At 37.5% G+C, this 26,860-nt stretch overlaps 1 protein-coding gene across 1 annotated transcript in view; it reads right to left on the reverse strand.

Moving 5' to 3' along the window:
• The window catches only part of LOC147491882 (uncharacterized), a 72,154-nt gene that overhangs the window by 14,061 nt on the left and 31,233 nt on the right, over positions 1–26,860 (reverse strand). The gene's annotated exons all lie outside the window — the stretch shown is intronic.

Raw genomic sequence — 26,860 nt, forward strand, 5'->3', positions numbered from 1 at the left:
AAATATGAAGCATGCGGCGTTGGAAAGTACCGGGTGCATTGTAAAGGCCGAAAGGCATTCGATCTATATGCAAATGTACCAAATGGACGAAGTGAGCGTTGTCTTTTTCTTGATCGTGAGGGTCTATGACTATCTGAAAATAACCTGAATAACCATCAAGAAAGCAGTAATAGGCATGACCGGCTAAACGTTCGAGCATCTGATCGATGAATGGAAGTGGAAAGTGATCCTTACGAGTGACGGCATTAAGTTTGCGATAGTCAATGCATATTCGCCATTTTACTGGGATACAAGCGGAAATGCATTCATCCTTATCATTTCGCACAACTGTAATGCCAGATTTCTTTGGAACTACATGTACAGGACTCACCCAAACACTATCAGAGATAAGGTAAATAATACCCACATCTAGTAATTTTAACACTTTCTCTCGGACCACATCTTTCATGGTAGGGTTTAGGCGACGCTGTGGTTCACGCGATGTCTTAGCATATTCTTCCAAGTGTATGCGATGGGTGCACACATTAGGTTCAATGCCTTTAATGTCATCGAGGGACCATCCAATAGCGAGCGATGTTGTTGAATGACATTAATTAAACGAGCTTCGATCGTCGATCAATTGTGAAGAAATAATAACTGGGTGACGACCATCGGCATCAAGCTGTACGTATTTTAATTCCAAAGGAAGAGGTTTTAAATCGGGGGGGTGGTGGGTATTAAAGATTCTTGAGGAAGGTCATCATCCATGTAGTAAACAGATTGATGATCATCCAAGTTACTTGACATCACTGTTGTAGGGTCGAATAATGGTACTGGCTCTAATAACTCATTTACTTCTTGTGTATAATCATCGTCCTCAAACTCAAATTCACTAAAGGAAAGAAATTGGTACACTTCATCTTCAGGAAAAGAGTTTGTGAAATACTCGTGGAATCTTTGTCAACCCATTGACCTCACCATCAATGTCGCCTCGGAAGTTGTTTCATCAACTTGAACACATTCACCTCGACCCGAAAGATTTCCGAAGGACATGGTCATGAAACCATCTCTATAGTTAATAAGAGCATTAGCAGTGGCAAGGAACGGACGTCCTAAGATGATAGGAATGGAATCACATGCAACTTCTGTATCTAAAATAACAAAGTCTACAGGATAGAAGAAATCTTGGACTTTTACAAGGACGTTTTTCCACAATTCCTTTTGGATACTTTATGGAACGATCGGCTAACTGTAGAGTCATGGTGGTAGGTTTGAGCTCATAAAGACCTAGTTGTTTAAATAAATAATATGGAAGTAAGTTCACACTAGCTCCTAGGTCTAGTAGTGCAGTAGCCGTGTATTTGTCACCTAAGGTGCATGGAACCGTTGGTCTACCAGGGTCCTTGTATTTTACTATACCATTGTGTTCGGTGATGGAGGGAACCGCTCAAATGAGGAACGCTTGTTGAGGAACATTAGTTCTCCTTTTTGTGGTGCACATATCTTTCAGAAATTTTGCATGTTTTGGTAATAGTTTTAAGGCATCGAGAAAAGGTAAGTTGATTGTTAAATTTTGAAAAGTCTCTCGAATTTCAGCAAAATTCTCATCAGGTTTATTCTTTGCCAAGCGTGCAGGAAACGGTGCCTTAGGGCGGAATTTGGCAAAGGGGTCTACTTGCCTGTTTCCTACATTCGGAGGTGTTAACTTTGTTGAATCTGGGGAAACTTCCGTAGGTTCATTATTAGAAATAGATTCCTTGGAACCCTCTTTTTCCTTTGGTCGATCATTTGGCATATGTATTTGATTGTCTACAGTTTTTCCAGATCGTAGAGTAGTGATTGCATGCACCTCACCTTGGTTGGGGGTGCTTGTACCAGGGGCATTGGTGAGTTCAAAGGCTGTGTTTGCTGGTTTAGGGTTTGGAACTGCTTGTGCAGGAAACACGCCTTTCTGACTCTTTTCTTGCGCCAATTGCTGAAGTGATTGTTGGATAGACGTTAAAATTTGAGACTGTTGGTTCATGTAAGCTAAGAAAGTCTCGTTTGTCCTATCTGAAATGGGTTGCGCATGTTGTGCAATAGGTAGTAGTTCACGATTATTGCTGAGAAGTTGTTGATTATAGTTGGGATCTGGATTAGCTGGAACAAGGCTGCGGTTGGTTTGATAGTTTGCATTGGAATTATTTTGAAATTGACCTTGTTGGTATTGTTGATTATTTCCTTGGCGGTATGGAATAAAATTGTTGGTAGGCCGAACAGGTGGATTAGCGAAACCTGGAGGAGCCCCCATTTGTTGGTTATTTTGGCACCAAGCGAAATTCGGATGTTGTCTCCACGGTGCATTGGGAATGTTGAATGCACATGCCTCCTCCGATTGTTGAGTAGGGGAAGCATATAACAAGGGACAATATGCATCAGGATGGTCAGGACTAAGACAAAGGACACAAGGAGCGGTGTCAACGTTCATGACTGGTTTTGGTAGTTGATCGTTTACTTGAACTGCAAGGGCATCTACTTTTTTACACTAGTAGAAAAAGGCTTTTTGTGACTATTTTAAAATGATATTTGTGACTGTTCTGTTCGAAACGGTCACAAATGGCATAAAAGGGTTTTTGTGACTGTTTTAAAAAGTTTTTAGTGACGTGCGTTTTCGAAACGGTCACAAATGGTTTTTTCTAAAGAAGGTGTATATGTGTGGAGAACTATTTGTGACTATTTCACTAAAATAGTTACGTATTATCAGACTCTTAAGTGACCGTTTGACCCATTATATGACCTAGGTAGTTTTTGGTCTACACCCACAGCTCCACTAAAAACAAAAAAACACGACACACCCACGTAACCACGTTCGCTCAACTCCCGCTTTAGTTGAAACTCTTCAAATTCTGTAATCATACAAACACGAAAAACAGAAACACTTTCGCGAGCTTCATTCCTTCAAACTCAAAGTCTAAACACACTTCGCGACTCTATCTTCACTCTCTCAACCTAAATCAATTCCTCACGACTCTCTCTTCACTCATTCTCCATCTAAAATTTATTACCTCTCCAAAATTCAGTTCGGTAATTGAAGACAGACAAGGTTAGTTCTTTATCTCTATTCGATTTTGAATTTGTTGCAGTAAAAGTTTTGGTTTTGAGTTCTATACCAATATTTTTTTTTGGAGCAGGGAATTTCAGTTGATTGTGATTAGGATTTCTCGTGTTCACAGCCTCTCTCGAACAACAATATCCAGTTAAATCAAGTAAGGTATGGGTTTTCATTTGATTTGGATTTTTTTTTTTACAATTTGTGCTTTATCCCCGATTTGAGGTGGTCGTTAGTGTTTTTTTTGGTTTATGAAACTTTAAGGTTTACTTTAGGGGCTATAAAGCGAAGGTTTATGAAACGGAAGGGCTTAGGGGCTATAAACGAAGGTTTCACAAATGGTTATCTAACATGATTTTTGTTTTTAATTTTAAACTAGACTATATTTTTCAGTTAACTCTATTTTCAGATTTATTTGTTTTGTTTGTTTGATAAGGACTTATCGTATTTTGTTTTGGTAGCCTGAGATGGACAAGTCATGGATGTCGAGAGATATATTTTCTACTGAATATGTAGAAGGCGTTAATCAGTTTCTTACATTTGCTTTTGATAATGCAAAACGTAAGAATTGTATACCCTGTCCATGCATTGAATGTGGGAATATGTACGAATTTGATATAGTGGAGGTGGGACGTCATCTGAGAACGAAAAGGATTGAACAAACGTATTGCACATGGGTGTGGCATGGGGAAGATGCTCCAAAGGAGTCAGCATCGAGTAGGGAGTCAGAGGAAGGTTTTGATGAGGGTGGACTAGATGAGGCCGCAAACATCGCAAAAATGTTTGAGGCCACTCAGGAAACTTTCATGGGGAACCCTGAAAAACTTTGTAAACTGATTGAAGAAGCTGATTTACCTTTGTACGACGGGTGTAAAAAATACACCAAGTTATCATCTCTGGTTAAGCTTGTCAATGTGAAGGCAATGAGTGGGTGGTCTGATAAAAGCTTCTCTATGGTGTTGGCTCTGTTTAAGGATATGCTCCCAGATTGCAATGAGCTGCCTTTGACCATGAGAGAGGCGAAGGAAACTTTGTATTTTTGGAATAAAGCATGAGAAGATTCACGATGTCCCAATGATTGTATTCTCTATAGAGGTTTAATAAACAAGGATAGAACTACTTGTCCTACATGTGGAGCGTCAAGGTATAAGGTGAAAAAGAATAATCCTGACCAAAATTATAGTGTTCCAGCAAAAGTACTATGGTATTTCCCAATAATCCCTAGACTTAAAAAAATGTTTCAATCTGTTGAAACGGCGAAGAATTTGGTATGGCATGCGAATGAAAGAGAGGTAGTTGATGGTCAAATGAGTCACCCAGCTGATTCCCAAGCATGGAGACACGTCGATCAATCTTGGCCAGAGTTTGCAGCTGATTCGAGAAGTCTTCGGTTTGCACTTTCAACCGATGGCTTTAATCCACACGTTCTCTTTTAGCGTGAGACATAGTTGTTGGCCTGTTATATTGGCGACTTACAACCTGCCACCATGGCTGTGCATGAAGAGAAAGTTCTTAATGTTAACATTGTTGATATCAGGTCCGCACCAACCTGGTAACAACATTGATGTTTATCTTGCACCTTTGATTGAAGATCTTCAGTTGTTATGGCAGCCCGGTGTTGAGGTATATGATGCCTATAAGCAAGAATCCTTTATACTTAGGGCTGTGCTATTGTGGACAATCAGTGATTTTCCCGCCTTTGGAAACTTAGCTGGTTGTACTGTCAAGGGGTATCTTGCTTGTCCAGTATGCGGGGAAAATACAGATTCTATTAGATTGAAACACGGCAAGAAGAATGTATACCAGGCGCACCACACAGGAGATGGCTTCCAGAAAACCATCCGTACCGAAAGGAGAAAAGACCATTTAATGGTAAGCAAGAGCTGCGATCAAGTCCAGAATCATTGAATGGGGTGCAAATCTTCACAAAAGTTGAGCATTTCAAAAACTCATGGGGAAAGCCACCGAGAAAGTGCTAGAAAGTCAAAAAATCAAAGAAGGAGAAGGCTAATTAGGTCCAAAGGTTCAAAGAAAAGAAAAAGGGAAAGGAGCAAATAAGTTCTAAGGATACAGAAACACCAAAGCGGAGGAAAACTGATGGTGTACACAAAAATCATGAGGAAGGTCGCTGGAAAAAGAGATCTATATTTTTTGAGTTGCCTTACTGGAGACATTTGCTTTTGAGACATAACTTGGATGTCATGCATATTGAGAAAAATGTGTGTGATAGCATCATTGGGACTTTGCTTAATATTCCATTGAAAACAAAGGATTCACTTCAAAGCCGACTTGACCTTGTAGAGATGCACTTAAGGGAAGAACTAGCACCAGAGAAGAGAGGGACAAGATTCTACCTACCGCCAGCATGTTATACATTATCTAGAGAAGAGAAAGAGGAAGTTTGCAACACACTGTTTGAACTGAAGGTCCCAGATGGATATTGTTCTAATTTCAAATCTTGTGTTTCAATGAAATATTTGAAATTATATGGTCTTAAATCTCATGATTGCCACCGACTAATGCAACAACTTCTTCCTGTGGCGATACGATCGGTGTTGCCAAAGCATGTGAGGTATACCATTATTCGGTTATGCTTCTTCTTTAATGCTCTTTGCACAAAAATAGTGGATGTGTCGAAATTGGATAATATTCAGAAAGATTTGGTGGTAACTTTGTGTTTGTTAGAAAAGTTTTTCCCACCATCATTCTTCGACATCATGGTGCATTTGACAGTTCATCTTGTAAGGGAGGTCGAGCTATGTGGTCCAGTTTTTTCCGATGGATGTATCCCTTTGAGAGGTAAGTGAATGATTTTTTAATTTATTTATTAAATGTCTCACAATGCACGTATCAAAGGTTTAAAGCTTTAAAAACTTTCTAGGTACATGATGGTGTTAAAGGGATATGTTAGGAATCGAAACCGCCCGAGGAAGGATGTATGGCGGAGAATTATATTGCAGAAGAAGCCTGTTGAGTTTTGTGCTGAATTCTTGAGTGAAGTAGATGCAATTGGAGTTCCTTCCACAAGAAACATGATGACAATGATTTGGAAGATGGAGATACAATTTGCAGTGGAAGACCGATTGGGGGTTCGCATGTTGTTGAAGTTGATGAGAAGTCCTGGCAACAAGCACATCTTTATGTGTTGGAAAACATGAAAGAAGTTCAGCCTTATATCAAGTAAGTAGATAAACACACAATAGTTCAATTTAACTAGATGCTTATCTCCAACGTTTCCATAAGGGAGCTGGTAGTTAATACTTGTATTCTTTTAATTATTAACATAAAAGGGAGCATATGGACTACCTAAGGCTTCAAAATCATCGCTTAAAAGGGTGTAAAATGGATAAAAGCCGAGCATAATCGCACCTTTATTAATTGGCTAAGCCAAAAGGTATGTTTTGTTAACACTCTATTGTTACTTAAAAAATTAAAACACTGTTCTTAATATTGTTTGAGAACCAGTTGAGGAAGAGCAAGACATACCAAATAACAAAGTCTCCAAACGTTGCAGTTTTTGCCATGGGACCTAGTCTAGATGTGCTAAAATATTCGGATATGAAGTTAAGGGTTTTCGCTATCACACAAAGGACCGAGAAGCTAAACTAGTCAACCAAAACAGTGGAGTCGGTGTAGTGGCCTCAGCAATGCAGATTTCTAGTGCCAAGGACAAGAATCCTGTAATTTCAGATATTTGCTTTTATGGTGTGCTTACTGAAGTATGGGTGTTGGATTACTTGACCTTCGAGATTCCTATTTTCAAGTGTGATTGGGTTGACAGCAAGAGAGGCATTAAGGTTGATGAATTGGGTTTCACATCTGTGCAACTTGGTAAAGTTGGCCACAAGTTCGACCCTTTTATTTTAGCGTCCCAAGCCAAGCAAGTTTTTTATGTGAGTGACCAACTAAATATGGGATGGTCAGTTGTCCTTGCAACTCCTGAAAAAGACTACCGCAATAAGAACGATGATGCTGGGTTCGATGATGATTCCATTACAGACAAGGCGCTGCCAACTATTGACTCCTTTGATTTAGCTAATGAATTGCCATTGCCTTATGCTCGTGAAAATTGTGAAGGGATTTGGGTCGAGCCCGAATGAGTTTTTCTTTAAGTTAAATAAGACTTCTTACTAGTCATTATGGGACTTTTCTTTTCTTTTCTTATTTTTTTGTTGTTTTTTTATCAAGTTTTAAGAATGTTTCAAGTTTTTGTGTTAAACTTTACTAAAATGAGAGATGACTAGTCTTTGTTTACATTTGCATGTTTACATTTCTAAACAATTAAAGACCTATATATATATATATATATATATATATATATATATATATATATATATATATATATTGACAAACCTTGCAAAAACAAAATGGTCTTTACAGGTACACTCATGGATCCGTAAGAGCATTGAATCACAAGAGTATTCAAATTCAAGAGAATTCGGACTCGGAAGATGGCTCGAGAAGATCATTGAACTCCAAAGATGGTTCACAAGGGCATTCAAACTCGGAAGATGGCTTTGAAGACCATTCAGACTCAGAGAAGTGGTTGGGCTCAAAAGATATGGAAGTTGACGAGGCAGTAGCAAAAGGTTCAAGCAAAAAAAGGAAAGTCAGAAGAGCGGCAAAGTGTGTAAAAATAAAAAAATTGAAAAAGGGTGAATATCAAGGAGTTGTTTATAATGAATCTGGGCAACCAATTGGTCAAGGTGGAACTGACATCGGTAGTTATGGAGGCTACTTGGTGAGGGCAAGAGTAAGGATTACAATAACTAATTGGAAAGATGTATCACCAACATTGAAGAAAAATTTGTGGATCTCTTTGAAGGTACATTAATCTAATGCTTTATAAGCTAATTTCATTTTGTTTACATGATTAACTAATATGCTACCTACAAATAGGAAAAATTTAAGTTGGACACAAACGAAAGATCTATTCGTACAAGTGCGATGGGGGGGGTTGTGGAAAGCATTCAAGTCTCGTCTTACTAGGCGGTACATCTTACCTTTTAAGAATAAAACCGAAGAGACTCAAGAAAATACCAAAGTTGTATAGAAAAGTAATCAATCAAGAAGATTGGGATACTTTTGTAAAAAGTAGACTTACACCTGAATTTTGGCACGTATTTCTCTTAATTTTATTTTGCTTTTGTTTGTACATGCATGCAAGCTATTGTTTTACCGTCTTAGTTTCTTGAAAGTCCTAAAGAGGCTAGTATCCATGTCTTGGTGGATTCCAAGCAAAGAGGTCGTGCTGGGGAGGTTGGACTTGTGGCGAAGGCCAAGTTTAGTTTGAGTGGATTTTGTTGATTTGTGGTTTCCTTTTTTTTTTAGATTCCAAGTAGGGTTGATTATACAAGAGAGCTTTGCGAGAATTTATCTTGTAAGATTCTAGGTGGATTCCCTTGCATCATCTGTTCTTGGTTGCATGTCATCCTTAGCTGTTGTAGTCTCCCCTTCCGAAAGTTATCAATTGGCATGACTAAGTGTTTAAACCTGTTATCTCCATATCAACAACAATAAAAGTCTCGCTTTATCTCTCTATGCTTCTACTTTAGATTTGTCATTTGGTTTGGTTCGTCTTCATTTGCTGCTGCCCTTTGTATTCCTTTTGTCGAGTTTTCTCTCTGCCGCCCTTTGTATTCACGCCAAGTCTCCGCCATTGTTTAATCATGCTTACCGAAGTTCAAGGGCTGCTGACTGAAATTGTGTCTTAGAATGTGACAAAATGATATTCGTCTAAATTTATAATAACTAAATCTATGTCTAGATGATTAGAATTCTGTGGGAGTTAGTATTCACACTATACTAGGAAGTATACCCAGAAGGCCAGAAGCATCATTAGATGTTTTGGTAGATTGAGATTGTTGTCCCTTATGGCTGTTGTGTTTGATTTGTTTAGAACTTTTCGTGTGTTTGTTCTAAAAGTCGTTGTCTCTTCCTCAGTGTTGCCACCATGACTCAACTCTTTTTTTACGCAGCTAGCTTCAACGGTCGACTGATTTTCAAAAAGTTAAAATAGGGAGTATTGAAACTTGTGTAAGTGGAGGACTGAAACGAAATACCCAACGATATTTGCCACCTTTTTTTCTTGTTTTTGCATGGATGGAGACCAATAACATCAGCAGTCTGATATTTTCTGTGTTTGTTTGCAGCTGGAATTTTTTTGGTTGAATACTTGAATAGGGGTTACTACTAGTGCATGAAAATATGAGGCCAAAATGAAATGGTCGACTTTATATGGGTTTCATAAGTGCTTGAAATTTGATATAGGTCAAGGTTAATTATGATCATCTCTAGAGATAGACTCTTAGACACTAGGGGGAGTTAACCCTTTTTTTTTTATGCTTTGTAAGTATAAATTCTGTTAAAAATGAAAGTGAAATGTACATTGAGTACAAGAGATTAGCAGGATGCACCCTGCTAGGATTCAAGCTAAACTGCATCTACTACTATTTATATCTATAGGGTAGGTGTCACAGCCCGAATTTCTAAACAATAACAAAGTGAATATTTGAAATATAATTATCTCAAACATCACTAGGTTCACTTGTTTAAAAACCCAGACTATGACGGAGAATACTACACATACAAACCCTAATATCCATGTCATAAAAGAAACAACTTAAATAACAATAATCCCAACAATTTATCCGCAATCTCTTTATTAAGATAACATCCTTCCAAATAAAACATCAAAACAACTCTCCAATTAAAATTCATCACTACCATGTTCTCATGCCATGAAAAAGGCAAAATACGTTATTACATTCTTCCAACAAAGAAATCAAACCTAAAAGAAAACTATCAGACCGCTCCAGGCACGAATCACAATCACACGCCGCGGTTCCACTGCCTTCCACCTATGTTCCCAAGAACACACCCACGTTGCCAAAACAAAGCAAACATGGGTCAGCAAATTTGAATTTGCTGGTATGAGTAGACTAAACACATATAAACATTTTAAACTTTACTTATCCAACTAACATTTTAAATCTATCACAACCTAAACATTCTCAGCTTGGAAGACAAGTAGTGGAAAGTGAGTCATCTCAAACGGCATAGTTTCTTCCCAAGCAAAACTTCAAATTTATTAACTTCCATCTTATTAACTCATTCTAATAACTCTTTTTAATATCTAAATAATTGAATTACACTTACCGATATCCATTTGTATAAGGGTAGGACTACCCTCAAGACAAAATATTATTAAGTCCTACCAAGAAGGAAAAGAAAGTTAGAACTTGTATATATAACATATGTAGATATTCTATATGTATTCAAAGGTAAACCAAAGCACACTCAGTATAAACAAGTCCATTTCTCTTATCAATTAATCAATTACTTTATCTTATACACCCACCCTTTAGTACCTACTCCACGATTTGCACTCCACACATTTGCCAAATCACATTTCTGTGTGCCTCTCTCCCACCGAATACCACAATATCATAGCCATCTCGGGCTTTCATACACATATTTCACGACCTCTTTGGGCACAAAACTTCAGGTCATTCATGGCACATTCAATGAATACCTATCATATCACTAACGGGCCATTCATGGCACATTCAATGAATGCAGGTCATTCCCGCCACATTCAAGGAATACCCAATCCTACATTCCCGTACATTCAAGGAATACAACTAACCCAAAGGCGAATACCTTAGTTCCTCTTTAGGGTGATTAACTACAATCACGGTCATTCATGGCACATTCAATGAATACCCTTATATAACACTAACGGGCCATTTATGGCACATTCAATAAATGCCCACCTACATATGACTTCATCGGGTCATAAACTCAATTCTAAAACTTGAGGCGTGGAGAGTTCTAAAAGGGTCGCGGTAATTTTTGTTTACGCGTTATTGTATTTTATTTCATAGATTATTTCAGAGAACGAGGGAAAATCTTGATTCAAATATTTTTGGTTTACGCGTTATTAATTTCATGAATATATAAGTGTCATAACGCGTTGTGTATCTCAAAAGAAAAATCACCAAGCAAAAAATACACGCATAACAAGTATATTTATAAAAGTCCTAGCCTAAATCAAACATGCTAATAGTCCTAGACTTATTCTAATAGACCGAATCATAATTTTAGGAAAAAGTCAAATTTTCGGGTCAATCGGTCAAAAGTCAACCCTGGTCAAAGTCAACAAATCAACTCTGGTCAAAGTCAATAGTCAACTCTGGTCAACCCGCCTAAACTCCAAAACCCAAAAGCCCAAATCCTAAGGCCCATAGTCTAAAAAAGTCAAATTTTAAAATCCAAAACCAAAAGAGAATAGCCCACGATTTTGGCCCAAGCCCAAAATCGTTTTTGGTAATCTTGTTCATCTCCTTCTTCAAACCAAACTTCCTCCACCACCGACCACCACACAGCCACCACCGGCCACCCATCAGTAAAACAAACCCAGCGGTTTGGTTCCTCGCAAAAACCCCACCTACCCATACCAACAAAACATGATTTTATCTTCAAAAAAACGACCGAGCGCCATTTAAGCTCTCTCAGAAGCTCCAATGATCCACTCTCCAACACCCAATCCACCACCAACACCTCCATCTCAACCCAACAACAAATTCTCAACAAAACCCAACCAAAACACTGATCAAACAAGAAAAAGCGAGGTTGATTTGAGGTCTTGGTCGAACGCCATTATGGTCGTTTCCAAGGCTTCCCCTCACCCCATCAACCCAAACACCAATTCAATCATCATCCCTTCACTATCACAACCAAACATCATCACTAACATTCACAGTAACAATTCAACAATACAAATTAAAACCATACAAAAAGAAAAGACAAGGAAGCGGTTTGAATGCTGGCGATGGCGGCGCCATCGAGGATTTCTAGTGTCCGGACTTCTTATGGTTAAAGGCCAAAAGTCGTCCAAATTTCTCTCTGCCGGGGTTCAAAATGGTGGCTAACCATTTACAGAGTTGACAAAAATATAAATTTGAGAAAGAACGGCATTACCGGTGGGTTTAAATCGAAAACAATAAAAATATGATATAGTATGACTACTCATTTTAAAATCGAGCGGCCAAAGCGGCTCCCGAAATTGAAAACCTCCAAAGCCTGAAGTCGACAACGATCTTTCTTGTTCAAACCCCTTTTTTTCTCTCAGTAAAACTCTCACCTTTTTTTTTTCTTTCCTCAAAACTCTACGTGAGAAACCCTTATTTTCTAGTTTTTCAAACCTCTCCGAAAAACCCGGGTTTTAAACCTATCTACTTACTTACGGGCTTTTATCCTATCTACTTACTTACGGGCTTTTTTTCTAACAACTGGATATCCTATTTCTGTATTCTATTTACATTATTATTATTATTAATATTTATATTATTATAGGAAAAATGCAATTAAAAAGACGGGGTGTTATAGTAGGATACAATTAATCAAATCTAAAAAGCCTATCAAAAGGTGCTTCCTACTTCTGCAACCAACCATGTAGGTCTGCCATTTGTCGAGGTAGCTTCATTCGGTTGTAGAGATGCTCCCCGCCTTTAGCCAAAGCATCGAAGACGAAGTTTCCCTCCCTCCAAATGGTAGTGTTGTTTTTTATGCCGATAATGTTTTATGTTTTATATGGTTTCGACAATACATTGAATTACTACCCAAGAGAACAACATCGTGTACTTCGTCGGCCGAACTCGCTTTCGACGCAGAGGCGAGGTACTCCTAGATCGAATTTGTCTACCCTTGCATTAGTGTTCTCGGTTAAGAAGCTTAGGCCTTATTTCACGCACACACGATCGAATAATTACAAAGTCTTCTGGGCTTAACATGGCTCGGGAGCTCGGCATCTCGAGTCTAACTGTCTTCAGTGACTCCCATCTCATTGTCAACAAACTTGGGGGTAGGTACAAAGACGAACGAATGGCTACCCACCTTGACCAGATTAAGGGGCTCTCTACCCACTTCCAACAGTTCAGGATATTCTAGCTTCCCCGACTTGACAATAGGCACCCCGATGCCTTTGCCTACGTGGCCTCCATGTTGTGAACTAATGAAGCTCGGAGTATCCCCAATATAAGGAGCTACCCAAAGATCGATCCGAGAGGTCGATCGGGGCCCCCATTCGCCTAAGCAGCAGCCGAAATTTGGATGGACCCCCCGGGATTACCTTCTTGACGGTTCTTTCCCCCTATCTTCATATTTGTCATTCTTTGGTCCCGCTCCCTCGTTCGATCGGGAAAGAGTACCAAAGACTGGGAATACTTGAGTATCACATCGTCCCACCCCACTCCAAACCAAAACAATCTAGCTACTAGAAGCGACCCTAGCTACTAGAGGAAAGGAACTCAAAACTAGCTACTAGGGGACGAGAGAACAAGAAAGCTATCGTCCGCATTCACGTTAGGGCTGTTATGCTTGTTCTCTTTATTTGCTATATACCGCATTCATTATCTCACTATGCTATTACCTTGAGGTTTTTGGGATGTCTGCTGGATATTGAGGTTTTTCGAGTGTATAACCCATCGCCATTTTACAATCCCATATCAGAATTGTTCCTATAGACGCATTTGAAGTTATCTTCTTGAGTTAATCACTTTAAGGGCCTATAGGAATGTTTTTCTCATTCAAAACTACTTCCAGCTAAAGTATTATTTCAAGAAATGGTTTAAACAGCTCTAGTACATAACACGTATTTATTTTTATTTTTTAATTTGTAAGAATCTTAGCGAAGTGCAATCTACGCGGCGAAAGCAAAAGAAGTTTAACCACCGAACAGGCAGGATGAGTATTGTTAATCGCGTGGAGAAAAAGGTAAGTAAATGTATATAGCATTCCTCTAATTTGTTATTTGATATGTAATATAGCATTCCTTTAATTTGTTATTATTTATGTAATATTGCATTCCTCTAATTTGTTATTATTTGATGTGCTATATACTTCAAAACATAGACAAGAGGAGGGCACATCATTTATTGGAAAGGACAAGTCTTATGGGTGGCAACTTTCCCTCCAAGGCAAAGATGGTAACTATGCAAATGATGCTACCAAGGAAGTTGCAGAGAGAATAGCACGCGTTCAGGTCTAGTATACTTCCTAGTATAGTGTGAATGTTATATTAATAGTAATAATAAGGTTACAATATAGAGGCAGTAGAAAGGTGCCACATTGACCAAGGTGATGATTTGCTTCTCTTGTTTTACTTTCTATATTTGATCATGTTGCTTAGCTTATCATACTAAGGGGCAGTTCTTGAATGGTACATGGAAAATTTTAAGAATATAAGTTACCCACTTGCACTCCTTTTCATGCTGCCCCCATGCACGTGCACAACTAGAATGGATATCTGAGGGGTGGGGGAGGGGTTCAAAATCACTTCAAGTAGGGTGTCATAAAACTCCTTTTTATTTTGAGAAACATTTGTGTGATTATTAAGTCCATTTGTATGAATCAAAGTTCAACCGAGAGGGTGACAACACTTTTGAGAAACTTTTGATGGGTTGCTCGAGATACTTGCTTAGAAACAATAAACAAGGTGTAGATTATGGTTGTGACCAACCCTCTTATTAATTCAAATCTTGCACTGTTTTCTGCTTCTGTGGTTTTGGGTGACTGATAAGTCTACATCCACACTCATTATCTTGTAGGATGATTATCAAACGCAGGTCAAGGAAGGAACTTTAGAGGTTGAGGGTACTAAAGACGCATCGACTCACGGCATTGGTAACTCGAACACGGTGGTGGTTGGTGTTAGAGGCGTAGGAGATGGAGTCACCCCCACACAGTACTTTCGCCTAATAAAGCGTGGATCTAAGAAACATGTGCGTGCATTGGAGTCGAAAGCTCGTGAGGAAGAGGAAAAAAGGAAAAAGGAAGAACAAAAAAGAAAAAGGCGTAAGAAAAGGGAAAAGAAGAACGGAAAAAAGAAAAAGAATTGAAGAATAAATACAAGGAGTTAGAAGCAAAATTTAATGATCGTCTCACTTCTCCGTGGTCGGAAAAAAATTGCTTGAATAGCCACAAAAGTGACAATAGAGACCATATCCCCCTTTAGGTGGTGCACATAGCAAGCGTAAAGTAAGCTTTTAAATATTGTTTACACTACTTTAGAATTGGGTGTTTTTGTTTCCTATTTCGCTTTTATTTTGTAAATATTCTCTAACATATATAGCGAAGAACAAGGAAGAGAAGAGTCGTCATCGAAAAAAAAAAAAAACTCTGAACCTGATTTTAGGAAGGTACATGCTAAGGGAACAAGTCATTCCCCACTTCCAAATCCTATGCTTCCTCTTGGAAAGGTATCGTTGTCACAATCCTTGCAAGATTATCACATTTTACTTAATATAATAGATAGGTTCTCAATCTGATTAGCACACGTCTTCTAATCCACTTCGTTATTATCATATTGTTAATTACTAAAAACTGTATACAATTAGGACTGAGTTGCAGTTTGGCTGTGGGTTCCAAGTCCAATATTGTTGCTAAGGGTAAGGTTTACGTGGAGCTTGGACCGAGACTAAGTTGCACAATGTTCCCTTAGGGCCAAACAATGCACGCGTATCAGTTGATAAGATTTTGGAAGGTAAAGATCATGTTGCTCTTCCTATACCAGTTCGAGATGAGCTGGTAATTTTGAAAGATGCTCTTGGATCACAAGTTGCTTGGCCAAAGCACTTAGTATTGAAAGGCATTGAGGTAATTTCATTAAGTTTTAATTTATTTTGAAGTACTTTAAAATATTTTTTGTGTGTGTGTCTAGTTTTTTTTTTTTTTTTTTTTTTTCTAGTTCTAAATATTCTCACCTAAAATTTGTTGAAGACAAAAAAGGCTAATTCTCCGATACCACCAAAAACTTCTAAAAAGGAAAATGCTGAAGTAACAAAGTCGTGCACCAAGATTTAAATCATACATGGGATCTTGGAAAGGTGAATACTAGTGCTTGAATCCCCTGTTTTATGTTGTATTTGCAATTAACCCATTATGACTTTACAATTCATCTTAGGGCCGGAGTTGCAGTTTGGTACGTGGATTTCAAATCCAATGTTGTTGCTAAGGGTATAGTCTACGAGGAGCTTGGACCCGGAAACTAAGTTGCACAATGTTCCCTTAGGGCAATACAACTCACATGTAGCAGTTGGGAAGATTTTGGAAGGTAAAGAACAAGCTCTTCTTCCCCTGCACCAGTTGGTGATAAGTTGAAATTTGTGGAAGACGCTTATTGGATCACACGTTGTTTGGCCCGGGGAATTAGTGGTGAAAGCCAACCAGGTAAAAATATCGATGATTGTAAATTTATAAGAATCCCACTTTAGGATCGGACCTCTCCCTTTCTCTGTCTAGCTCCCTCTATTTATACATTTCTTCCTTCTAATCCACCTCATGATCCTTACACAACTCAACATTCCACCTCCAATTTGTGTAGATGTGCATCCGCACTTCCGCCTCCACATACACATAGGCCATAACACGCCCCACCTGCGGGACACTTCAAGCCACCGCCAGATACCTGAGACCACCTTCCAGTCCACCGAAAAATTGGGCCTGTTACGGCCCCCCCTGGCAAACCATAACTTTAAATTTTTTATGCTTATCTTTTATTTTTCGGTTTCTGAATCAGGATAAAATAGGGCAACCGAAAGTAAAAGTAAAGGCGAAAAAAACTAAGTCACCGCCACAACAAAGGAAGCGATCTATGCACTTCCTTTGGTGCCATGATTGGTACAATTATTCAAAGTGGTCGAATTTAAGTTTCCATATGGACAAGAATTATTCGGAGATAACATAGAGTTTTCATACATAGAGACAAATGGCGGAAGGATGTTTGTAATCTTGAATCTGTCGAAGTCTCCTTATATGGTTGCATATATGAGGTGATAAAACTTACGTTGTTACTAACTATTTTATTGAATGTTTATCGCTTTTTATAAAATGAGTTGTGTTTTCACATTTCGGATGCTTGTATGAGAAATTTGTTTGTTCTAGAGATGGATATTTGTTTGTCAACCTTTACTGTCTTTAGTGTTGTGGATTCAAAAGAAAACACTAAACTTGTTCTTGATAGACTGAGGGAAGCAAACATGAATGAAATTGTTTTCATTCCTTACAACCCATGGTATGGACATATATTATATTGGTTTTGTTGAACTCATATTTGGTTACAAGTACATATTAAATGCTAGTTAATAACTTGTTTGGTTTTAGCTTCCATTGGATTGTGATTGTCATCGACTTGTCTAGTATGGATGTTTATTGGTTGGATTCATTACATGGTAAATGCACCGGTGACATGGAAATCATTATCAACACGTACGTAACTATTTCCATACGCATTTATTGGTATACTTTTTTTTATTATATATGTAGACTTTTTTATTTCTTATATTGACATTAAATGCTTAAATTTTTAACTTGAAGTGCGTTGATAGCTATAAAAGGGATCCAAGTGAATAGAAGTTCTCAAAAACCATGTTGGCACCACATCAAGGTAAACGATTACAGTTACTATTTTTTTTTTTTTATAAGCAAGCGAGGTTGTTTGAGAGGTCCTCTACCCCTTTTCATTAATAATTGTAAAAATTGTATTACATCCTGACATACACTTTCCCCATAGCATCATCATAGACTATTTTCTTTATATCCACAGAAAATGAGCTAGGGATAACTTCTATGTATCTTACATCGGGTACATTACTTGCTAAAGCATCAACTAATTTATTACATTCTCTATAAACATGGCTTATAGAAAACATTTCCATTTGACCCATAAGTTCCAATGCATCTGTAAGCTTCCTTGCTTGCCACGGGGTGTTGCTCCTGTTTTTAGTGAAGGAGATAACATTTGTAGAGTCCGTCCTTGCCTCCATTCTTCTTTATGTTGTATTGTTTAGCTAGCTTTAGCCCTTGATACAGGCCCTGCAATTCTATAAGCTCCACAATAAGAAGTTGAAGACGCTTGAAACCTTCACCCTTTCCGACTTCATGCTGATCTTATCAGCAAACTATGATATCATGCATGAGACTTGGGCTTTCGCGTAAATATCTTTCGCATCCATGTTACAACCTGAATTCTTTGACTTGGCATTATTAAAATCCACATTTCCAACAGCTGTCCCACTAAAAAGATGTTTGGAGTCAATGCCCAACTTATTCTTCCCTCAAGGAAAACACACGCTTAGTTGAGTCGAATTTGCAGTCTTGAAAGAGACCTCCCTCACTCACTGGCTTCCTTAGAACTGGAAGAATTGGACACGGAAACCTGACAACCAACTAGCCCAAGACTGAAGAGACTACACTAGAAGACCAAGGGCCTTACAGAATAAGGACTCACAGCTTCCCCTTTACCACATATGCTCTCCATACCCAAGCCGGAGAGCACGCCATCTCTTCTAAGCTAGGACGACTGCCCTCGTGTGCTTGATGAAACAAGGTCAACTCCATGAACTCACATGGATTGAATGAGTGGTTCATTGTACCAATCGACACGCCTTAACAGCTACTTGTGTGGAGCTTCGCTCATCACCTCTGCGTTCTCGAACTATAGCAGCCTTTTCCACAGTAGTGAGATATCCCCTAGTAGTTTCATACCTCGGCACGAGATATTCATCCAATCGGACCTACCAGGGAAAGGGACCTGCACAACCCGGCTGTGTGTCTTAACACCAAATACATCTGCAATTCAGCAGGGGTTCTTCCTTACCAAAATGATGACAAGAGTTCCTGCCTAAGCATCAAACCAATATCCGATCAACGCACTTTGACGCCTGTGGAATACACCTCTCAAAACGAGAGGAAACTAATCCATCCGATCTACATTACATAGACCACCGGTCAAAATCGATGCGTAGGACCCTTTCCATGTCATCAGGATATTAACAGTTAACATGTCAGAAGATTGTTACCTGACCAACAGAAGTGAATTCTCCCCTCTATTTTTAAATAGTTGGTCTTTGTTCAAAGTGATGACAGGTTCTGTTTTACTAACTATATGACTAATTCTAAATAATAGATTAGGTCAATTAGGTGATCCGGCTCACATCTATGAACGGGATTTTTGTATGTGCTTCAGTCTCTAGTCTGCGTTGGTCCCTCTTATATTGATAATGCGGGACTGCAGTTCTGAATTTGGATAATGTACTCGGATATACCTAGTTCCGCTACTTCACTTGAAAGACATCACCCTTTACATTAGTGTGTATAATTGATCTCAATGTTGTTGTCTAGAGTGACTTGTTTGGAGGTACTACTCATGATGATTTCCTCAAGAAAAAGAGTGACAATAGGATTGGATGCAAAAGTAGCATTCAATTTTTTATGGCTGGTATACTTCATAATCCATTGCCACCGATAAGAAAGCCTGACATTCATCCCACAGGCCATAGAGGTATGGTAAGAACCGAGTAGCGTTTGGGTTTTGCGGAAAAGCTTTTTAGTAAACTGAATTCAAGTATTTAAAGTTTTAAATGACTTTGTTGGTAAAGAGTGGTATAAAACCCGATGGAGTGGGGGGAGGAGAGGTGGTGAATTCACAACCCGATGGAGAGCACACCGCAACTCGGATGGGTAGTGGGCATTTCCCGAAGAAGGTTTTGGTAAATCAAGTTATTTCGGGGAATATTCAGATTGTTGACGGGTCAAATAATTTAAAGGCACCAAAGGTGTTGGCTCCTTCATCGAGCAATCAAATTGCTATGATGTCCGAATAGCAATAATGGTGATTGGGGCACTACTTTTACTATGGTGGTCTGGCAAAAATCCCAATTGTCAATAGAAGTGTAAACTCAATATTACCTCTATTTCCCATGTAAAATTCAATGTAGTGTAATCGTTATTCCTTTTTATTTACACCCTTTTTACTCTAGGTTAGAGTAGTCTTTGGGGAAGTTTTGACTGTCTTTAACTCACTCCACTAAAAATGGAGAAGTGGTGAAGTTTCTTTAAGCTCAAGAGAAGCAGGCCTCTGTTTTAAGTTCGTTTATAATGTATTTGTTTGTTAACTCCTGTCTTTGGAGTCTTTGTTCGGTTATTAATGAATGAGGATTTGGTGCTCCTGTTTTACCTAAAAAAAAAAAAAAAAAAAAAAAAAAAAAAAAAAAATCCAATAAAAAAAAAGAGTGGTATAAAAGCTAGATTCTAGTGAAGTCCTGAATTTCTCTTGTACATTTATCAATGAATGGAGACCTCACAAAATATTAGAGGTCTCAATGTGTTAGACGTTTGATGTGTTACTTCTTGGCATACTCTGAACTGTTGCTGACGAAGGGCTCTATCGTAACTGTCCCTTTTCTTGAATATCACGTTACAAGTTGCAAGTGCACCGTGTGGAAATTTTGAGAACTTTCTCATATTTAGTCAAAGAAAATACCTATGTAAGAGCCCTTCACTGATTAACAAAGTGATAACCCTCCCCAGCAAGTTCCTGTGGTTCCACAGAACACCTCACCACATGTTCATGCGGCTTTGAGATAGACACCACTGCCTTAGAGCAGCTTGAGCACGTGGATGAGTGTCAGGCTCACTCAGTCTTCTCCTTTGTGATGGATCTATGTTGCTATAGTTCGTAGTTTTATTACTTGATGCAACTGTATTGCTAACAATATATTTGGTGCGTAGTCTCTCTGTCATCTGTTCTTTCCAGGGTTAAGTGAAGTGAAGCAGCATCACCTCGTTTCTTTTCTTTTACCATTAGCTTTTCCATTTGTATAAATAATGTAACTTTTGTACTCTGGAAACTAATTTAACAATGTTCCTATCCTGTGTGGTTATCATTTTAACAATGACAATATTTCGACATCGATCGTAGGACCCTAATATCTGATTACAAACAACTGGTTGATACAGGCGCTGCAATTCTTATTGCTCAACCCTTGCCTCCGATTGCATTTTTTCTATTTAGAACTAATTTGTTCTGAAAATACAATTTTGCCCCTAATAAGTAATTTGCCCCTTGATTCAATTTGATAATTTGATATTTTTGCATGGCCCTCTGCAACCAGACGGTAAACAATGTGGTATTCACGCAATGCGCTTTATGCGAGACATAATGAGTGATCCTTCTCCTTTGTCATTGAAAGTAAATAAAATACCTCTCACATTTTAACTTAATTTATGCTTTTGATATCTTTAGCAACTGTGTTTTTAACTTTTTTTTATTCTCTATTTTGCAAAATATTAAACTTGTTTCTTATATTCCAGATAAAAAATCTTAGCAATAAAAAGGCCTTCACCGACAAGGAAATAAATGAAGTTCTAATGGATTTTGTTATGTTCATCCAAGAATGTATTATGAACTATCCTCAAGATGAAGATGGACCATAAGGCTGAAGAGACATATATATAGGTGATCGAATTTGACGAGATTAGATTATTTTTCATTTGGATTTGGATTTGGATTAGGCTGATTATATTTATATGAATTAGATTGGAAATGTGTTATTTATTTCATTACGTTTTACGATTAAGTACAAATATATATTGGTTATCTAATGGGATTGGAATGTTTCAATGAAATTAGCAATATATATGAGTGTTATTTGAAATTTAATGGATCATATTCAGATATGTAGTTTATTCAAGTGTGTAGTTTATTGCAGGTCCCCAATTTTGGGGGTTTTTATATATATTCACGTTTTATTTTTATTTTTAATAAAAAAATATATATTTATATATACATATCACTGTTTTACCCAAACAGTCATGACTAATGATACTTTTTATGACTGTTAAAAAAGATGAATGAATAACTATTTATTTGAAACTGTCACAAATGATATGATTTGTTGTGACGGTTTTTGAGCAGTTGTTACCGTTTTTTATGATTTTGTGACCATTAAAAAGGATGAATGCATAACCGTTTATTTAAAACCGTCACAAATGATATGATTTGTTGTGACGGTTTTGAGCGCTTGTTCTTGTTTTTTTATGGTAGAGAGAGGCTAGTCTGGAACAAATATTTGTGACGGTTTTGGGAAAAAAATAAATGACTCACTCCGTCACGGTTTTGAAAAAAAAAAAAAAAAACCGTCACAAAAGACTTTTTGTTACTGTTTTTAACAGTGATATAAAGTCTTTTTTCTTATAGTGTTAGTTAGGGATTCTATCAAATTTTTTATTTCGGGATCGGGTTTTACCTCAAAAATAGATGTGGCTTTTGTAACAGTATCCTTTGATGATCTAGACGACTCAATGTTACCCCAGTGTGTACCTTTTTTCGCTTGTTTTTCAAGAAAAGTATAAGCTTCAGTAGCTCCTTTGTCCATGAAGCAACCTCCGTTCATTATATCAAGAGTTTCTTTTTGATGATCAGACAGACCATTAAAGAATGAACAAACAAGGACAGCTTTGTCTAGTTGGTGGTGAGGACATTCTAACAAAAGATCAATAAAACGACTCCATGCTTCTGTAAAGGATTCATGAGGATTTTGACGGAAGAACTGAATTTTTGAAGCATTTCAATTGTTTTCTTCTGAATGTAAAATTGAAGCATGAAAGCTTGAACTAGTTTATTCCATGTGTCTATGGACTGTGGCTGTTGTCCTGCTAGCCAAATTGACGTTTTTTCCGCTAAAGTGAATGGAAACAGTCAAAGCAAGAGTTGTTCCTTAGAGACTGCTGGATGGTGAAATGTTGTTGCCACTTGTTGAAGCTTACGAAGATGATTGTAAGGTTTTTCGTGCACCAAACCATGATATATAGGTAACAAATTGAAAACATTTGGTGGGATACGAAAATCACAGACAATGTCCTCAAGTTTGATGCAGGAAGAAGGTCCTTCCTGTAATGCAGTATAGAAATCCGAGAGGGGCTTCTCTGCTGGTGGAGGATCGTCGGCCATAATGACAGAAGTTGATGGCGACGAAGGATTGTGATGAAGGAAATTAGCAGTAGAAGAACAATTTTTAGGTGAGAACTTACGCAATTGCTTATTGTATTTTTTTCGACGATAGGTATGTTCAATTTCTTTAGTGGAACCAGACCTTAATCTCATGCAAGCATAAAATTAGATCTAACTTATAGAAGGAATTTAGTAGGACTCAAATTTTATTATTATCTTAAGCATTAGAGTTTAACAACATATGCCTAAGCTGGCCGCTAACGAAAGCTGTGAAGCTAGGAATCGTGTGCATAAACTAACAGCCAGGTCACAAGAGAGATATGAGGGAGGCTTTCCATGCAAGCACGGTTCTAATTAAGTAACCTCAATCTTTCAAGTTTCCTAGACACCATTGGAATATGATTAAAATTTATGGAATTAAAATTTATGCAAAGGCGGTATTAGTTTTAATTTAATTTAATTTAATTAATTTTTTTTTTTTAAAAAAAAAATTTATGCAAGGGTTAAAATACAAACATGCAAATACGATCTACTCATACAATACTAGGTGCAGTAGCATGTGAAGATACTCTACTCATACATATAGCTATACGAATAGGCAAGCTTGTGTCATCGATAAATATTTCCATACGTACAGGCAAATATACATCAAGAATAATGATATATATCGCTTAATTTGTAAATCGATATTACGTAAAAGCGATATCATCAGCGAATGGGCATATTTGAATCACTCATATGTATCTAAATACATAAGCATGGATATAGTATACATAATGCAGATAAATCGACAAAACTAAACATGCAAGGTATTATACATAAACTAAAATACGACTCTTGTATTGCATAATAATTCGATTTCGACAATACTCATTGAGATTGTGAATGTCATATAGAGAGCAGCTTTACCCCGTAGGGTTTAGAAACAACTTACCCAACTCAGATTTTAACCCTCGTTGGAATGTTCTCCTCTTTCTTGACAAAATCGACTTATTAGACAATACCGTGTACGTATACGTAGAGAAATATTAAACATGTAACAAGAAACATTTATACATAGAAAGACATATACCCATGCAAAATAGTACCATTAATATGTAAATATACATTAATATGTAATTCATGTCCGTGTAATCGTATATAAATATTTACCGGTGTACGAACTTGATTCATGCATAATTCTAGGCTAAAACGTAAATAATAATCCATAAATTTTTCCTAATACTATATACATGGCATACATGCAGAAAAAAAACAAAAAAAAATACAATAATACTGAAAATTTGGAACCTGTAGCTTCCCGCTATTCCGCCCTTGAAATGAAACAAACGTTTCAATTCGTCGACGCGATTAATCCCAAAGGATTATCGAATTTTTCGTGATGGGCGGATATTTAGGCCTGGAAATGGATCAAGGTAGATCAGGAGATACTGGTGGTTGAATAGGGGCAGCAAACAAGCAATTTGACTCGCGAACGCGGGTCACACCTGCGCACGCGACTACACACACGCGCACGCGTGTCAAGTAATCCACAGTGAGTTCAATTTTTTATGGAAGTCTTATAATCTCCTGTAGTGTACGTTCAGTCCTAACTTTTGGTACCTGGAAGTGCAATGAAAAATCCGTGAGCTTACAGGTCTATTGCGAGGCAAAAATCCAAAAATTTAACAAAAACGTAAGAACGAAAGAAAAGGAAAGAAAAGAAGAGAATGGGGTTCCCCCTTTTTGCAACTTCCGATCTGTAGAACACGTTCTATGGCTTTCACTACACCATAATAGGATATTTGCAACACGCACCTTTTTTGCTTTGCAACGCTTATTTACCGTTAGTAAATTGCCAACGCTAAATAAGCGTTGGCAATGTTGTAAAGCGTTGGTTTATTTGAGTGAATTTCCGGAATTAATTGCTAACGCTTAAAAAGCGTTGGAGAAGTGTTACAAATCCAAAAAACCAAAACAACTTCGAAATTTCAAAAATAGGGAAACAAAAAAGAAATCGTCGTCGGTATGTCAAAATAGAAAACCTCTTTTTCTTACTCTGGCCCATTTGGGTTAGGTTAGGGTTTTTTTATCCTTGCTGGTGACCCTTGTGGCCTTGTCCCTCTTTCTGTCCTTCAACCTGTAACGCCCCAAAGACTTAAATAAATATTACGAGGCGTTAAAAGATCACATTCAATATACTAATTTAAAATCAACAATAAACCATCATATATTTTTTTTCTACAAAAAAATCCGGCAGAGTTTCCTCTGTATTTCTAACATTTCATATACCTAAAACATGTCATAACCTGAAAATCAAATAATACACTTCCATATATCATATTAAAACCTCAACCGTAAACCCAACTACTAAAGATATTGATTCGTGGCACCGGCTACTTAACCATCTCGACAAATGCCAGTTAAATCAAGTAGCTGCAGTGCCCCGAACCCACTCTCATACCCCAGATCGGTCTTTCACATATATGCACAACCCTCCATGACCTCATATATAAATTAAAGTCATGCAAAACAAGCTGCAATAATTTACATAGAAATAAATGAATTAATAAGCCACTACTTGTAACCGGTATTAACGTTACTTAACCCTCCGCTACATTTTCAAGATGTTTCTTTGTTTCTTGAAGTTTCACCTTGATTCTTTAGTATGTATTCACCATATAGATCTCGATATGGAGGGACCTGTTCGTCCCTGTCCGTTTACACTCCGACGATCAACATTAGATACGAAGTCAATATATAATAATCAACTTGAAAAGAAATTGAATACAAAAGACAAGGTTGACACGTACCTTTAGCTGTTTACTAAAACTTACCGTTTGCTTATAAAATCATCGTAAGTGCCTCGATTAACATAAACTCAAGAAAAGCATTAGCCTTCAAGATAAATCAATCTTTCGATGCATAACACGCACACTTATATATTTTTCATGTCCAAACCAAACAACGGTAAAAGAATATAAAAACATCCGGTTCTTCAAAGGGTTAGGGGTTTTCCTATGGAAGGCTGAGCCGGGTGGCTGCCTACGTACCCGTTTAGGGATCAAGCCAATCGTAGTTCTCCTCTATATTGAGATGTAAAGATCTATAGGAATGGATTAAGTCATTCCGATAAGGAAAGCGACATGGGTTCTCTACCCTTTTGTTCTATCCATGCTTCTCCGCTGACAACAATCCACGGTTCTACCGTAACCAAAACACAAATTGAAACCGCTATAACTATCTACGGTTTCTACGTCATAATATAAAACGAACATGCCAATAACATTTTCTTATAAAAACGTTACAATTGTACCAAACAGCCGGATTTAATGCTAACTCGTAAAACAACATAGCGAACCTGTTTAGTCGAATACATCAAATTGACCACGTCAACGAAGAACTATAATAACTTTTTTTTTGTTTAGGGAAAAGAAGGATTATTATAACTAGAAAATAATCTCCTCATATACAACAATAAAATCAGTCCAATAACATACTTCAATTAAATGGAATTCTTGTAAGTGAACTGAAACTACCCGTGATAAAGAATTAAATTCTAATACCAAAGACCTAAAATACCTAATATGCATAGTAACATACCCCAATCTAAGATTTAATCATACACTTCACCATATCAAAGGAATAATTAGTTAGTAACAAACATGTAAACTAAACAAATACCAAAATAGTAATCACCCTTCACGGTCATGAAGAGAAACAATACCCATGCACATATAATAACTAGCTCTAGTATAAGACAAGAAATATACCTAATCATTCTAATTAAGAAAGACAACAAAATGAATAGAAAGAGATGATTACTGCCCACCTCTCTGTTTTCCTCCCTTTTTCACTTTGTTATTCTAACATCCCGTTTATAATGAGATGATTAAATTCATTTAATGAAAGCATACTTACTGGATTAAGCCCCCTCGTTTTCCAACTAGCGAGGAGGTGTTGATTCCATAAAATCATAGCTATCTCTTGATGACATACCAACACCAAAGGTATTGCTTCTC

Source organism: Coptis chinensis, chromosome 6 (assembly GCF_015680905.1).
Source record: "Coptis chinensis isolate HL-2020 chromosome 6, ASM1568090v1, whole genome shotgun sequence".
NCBI classification, from domain to species: Eukaryota; Viridiplantae; Streptophyta; class Magnoliopsida; order Ranunculales; family Ranunculaceae; genus Coptis; species Coptis chinensis.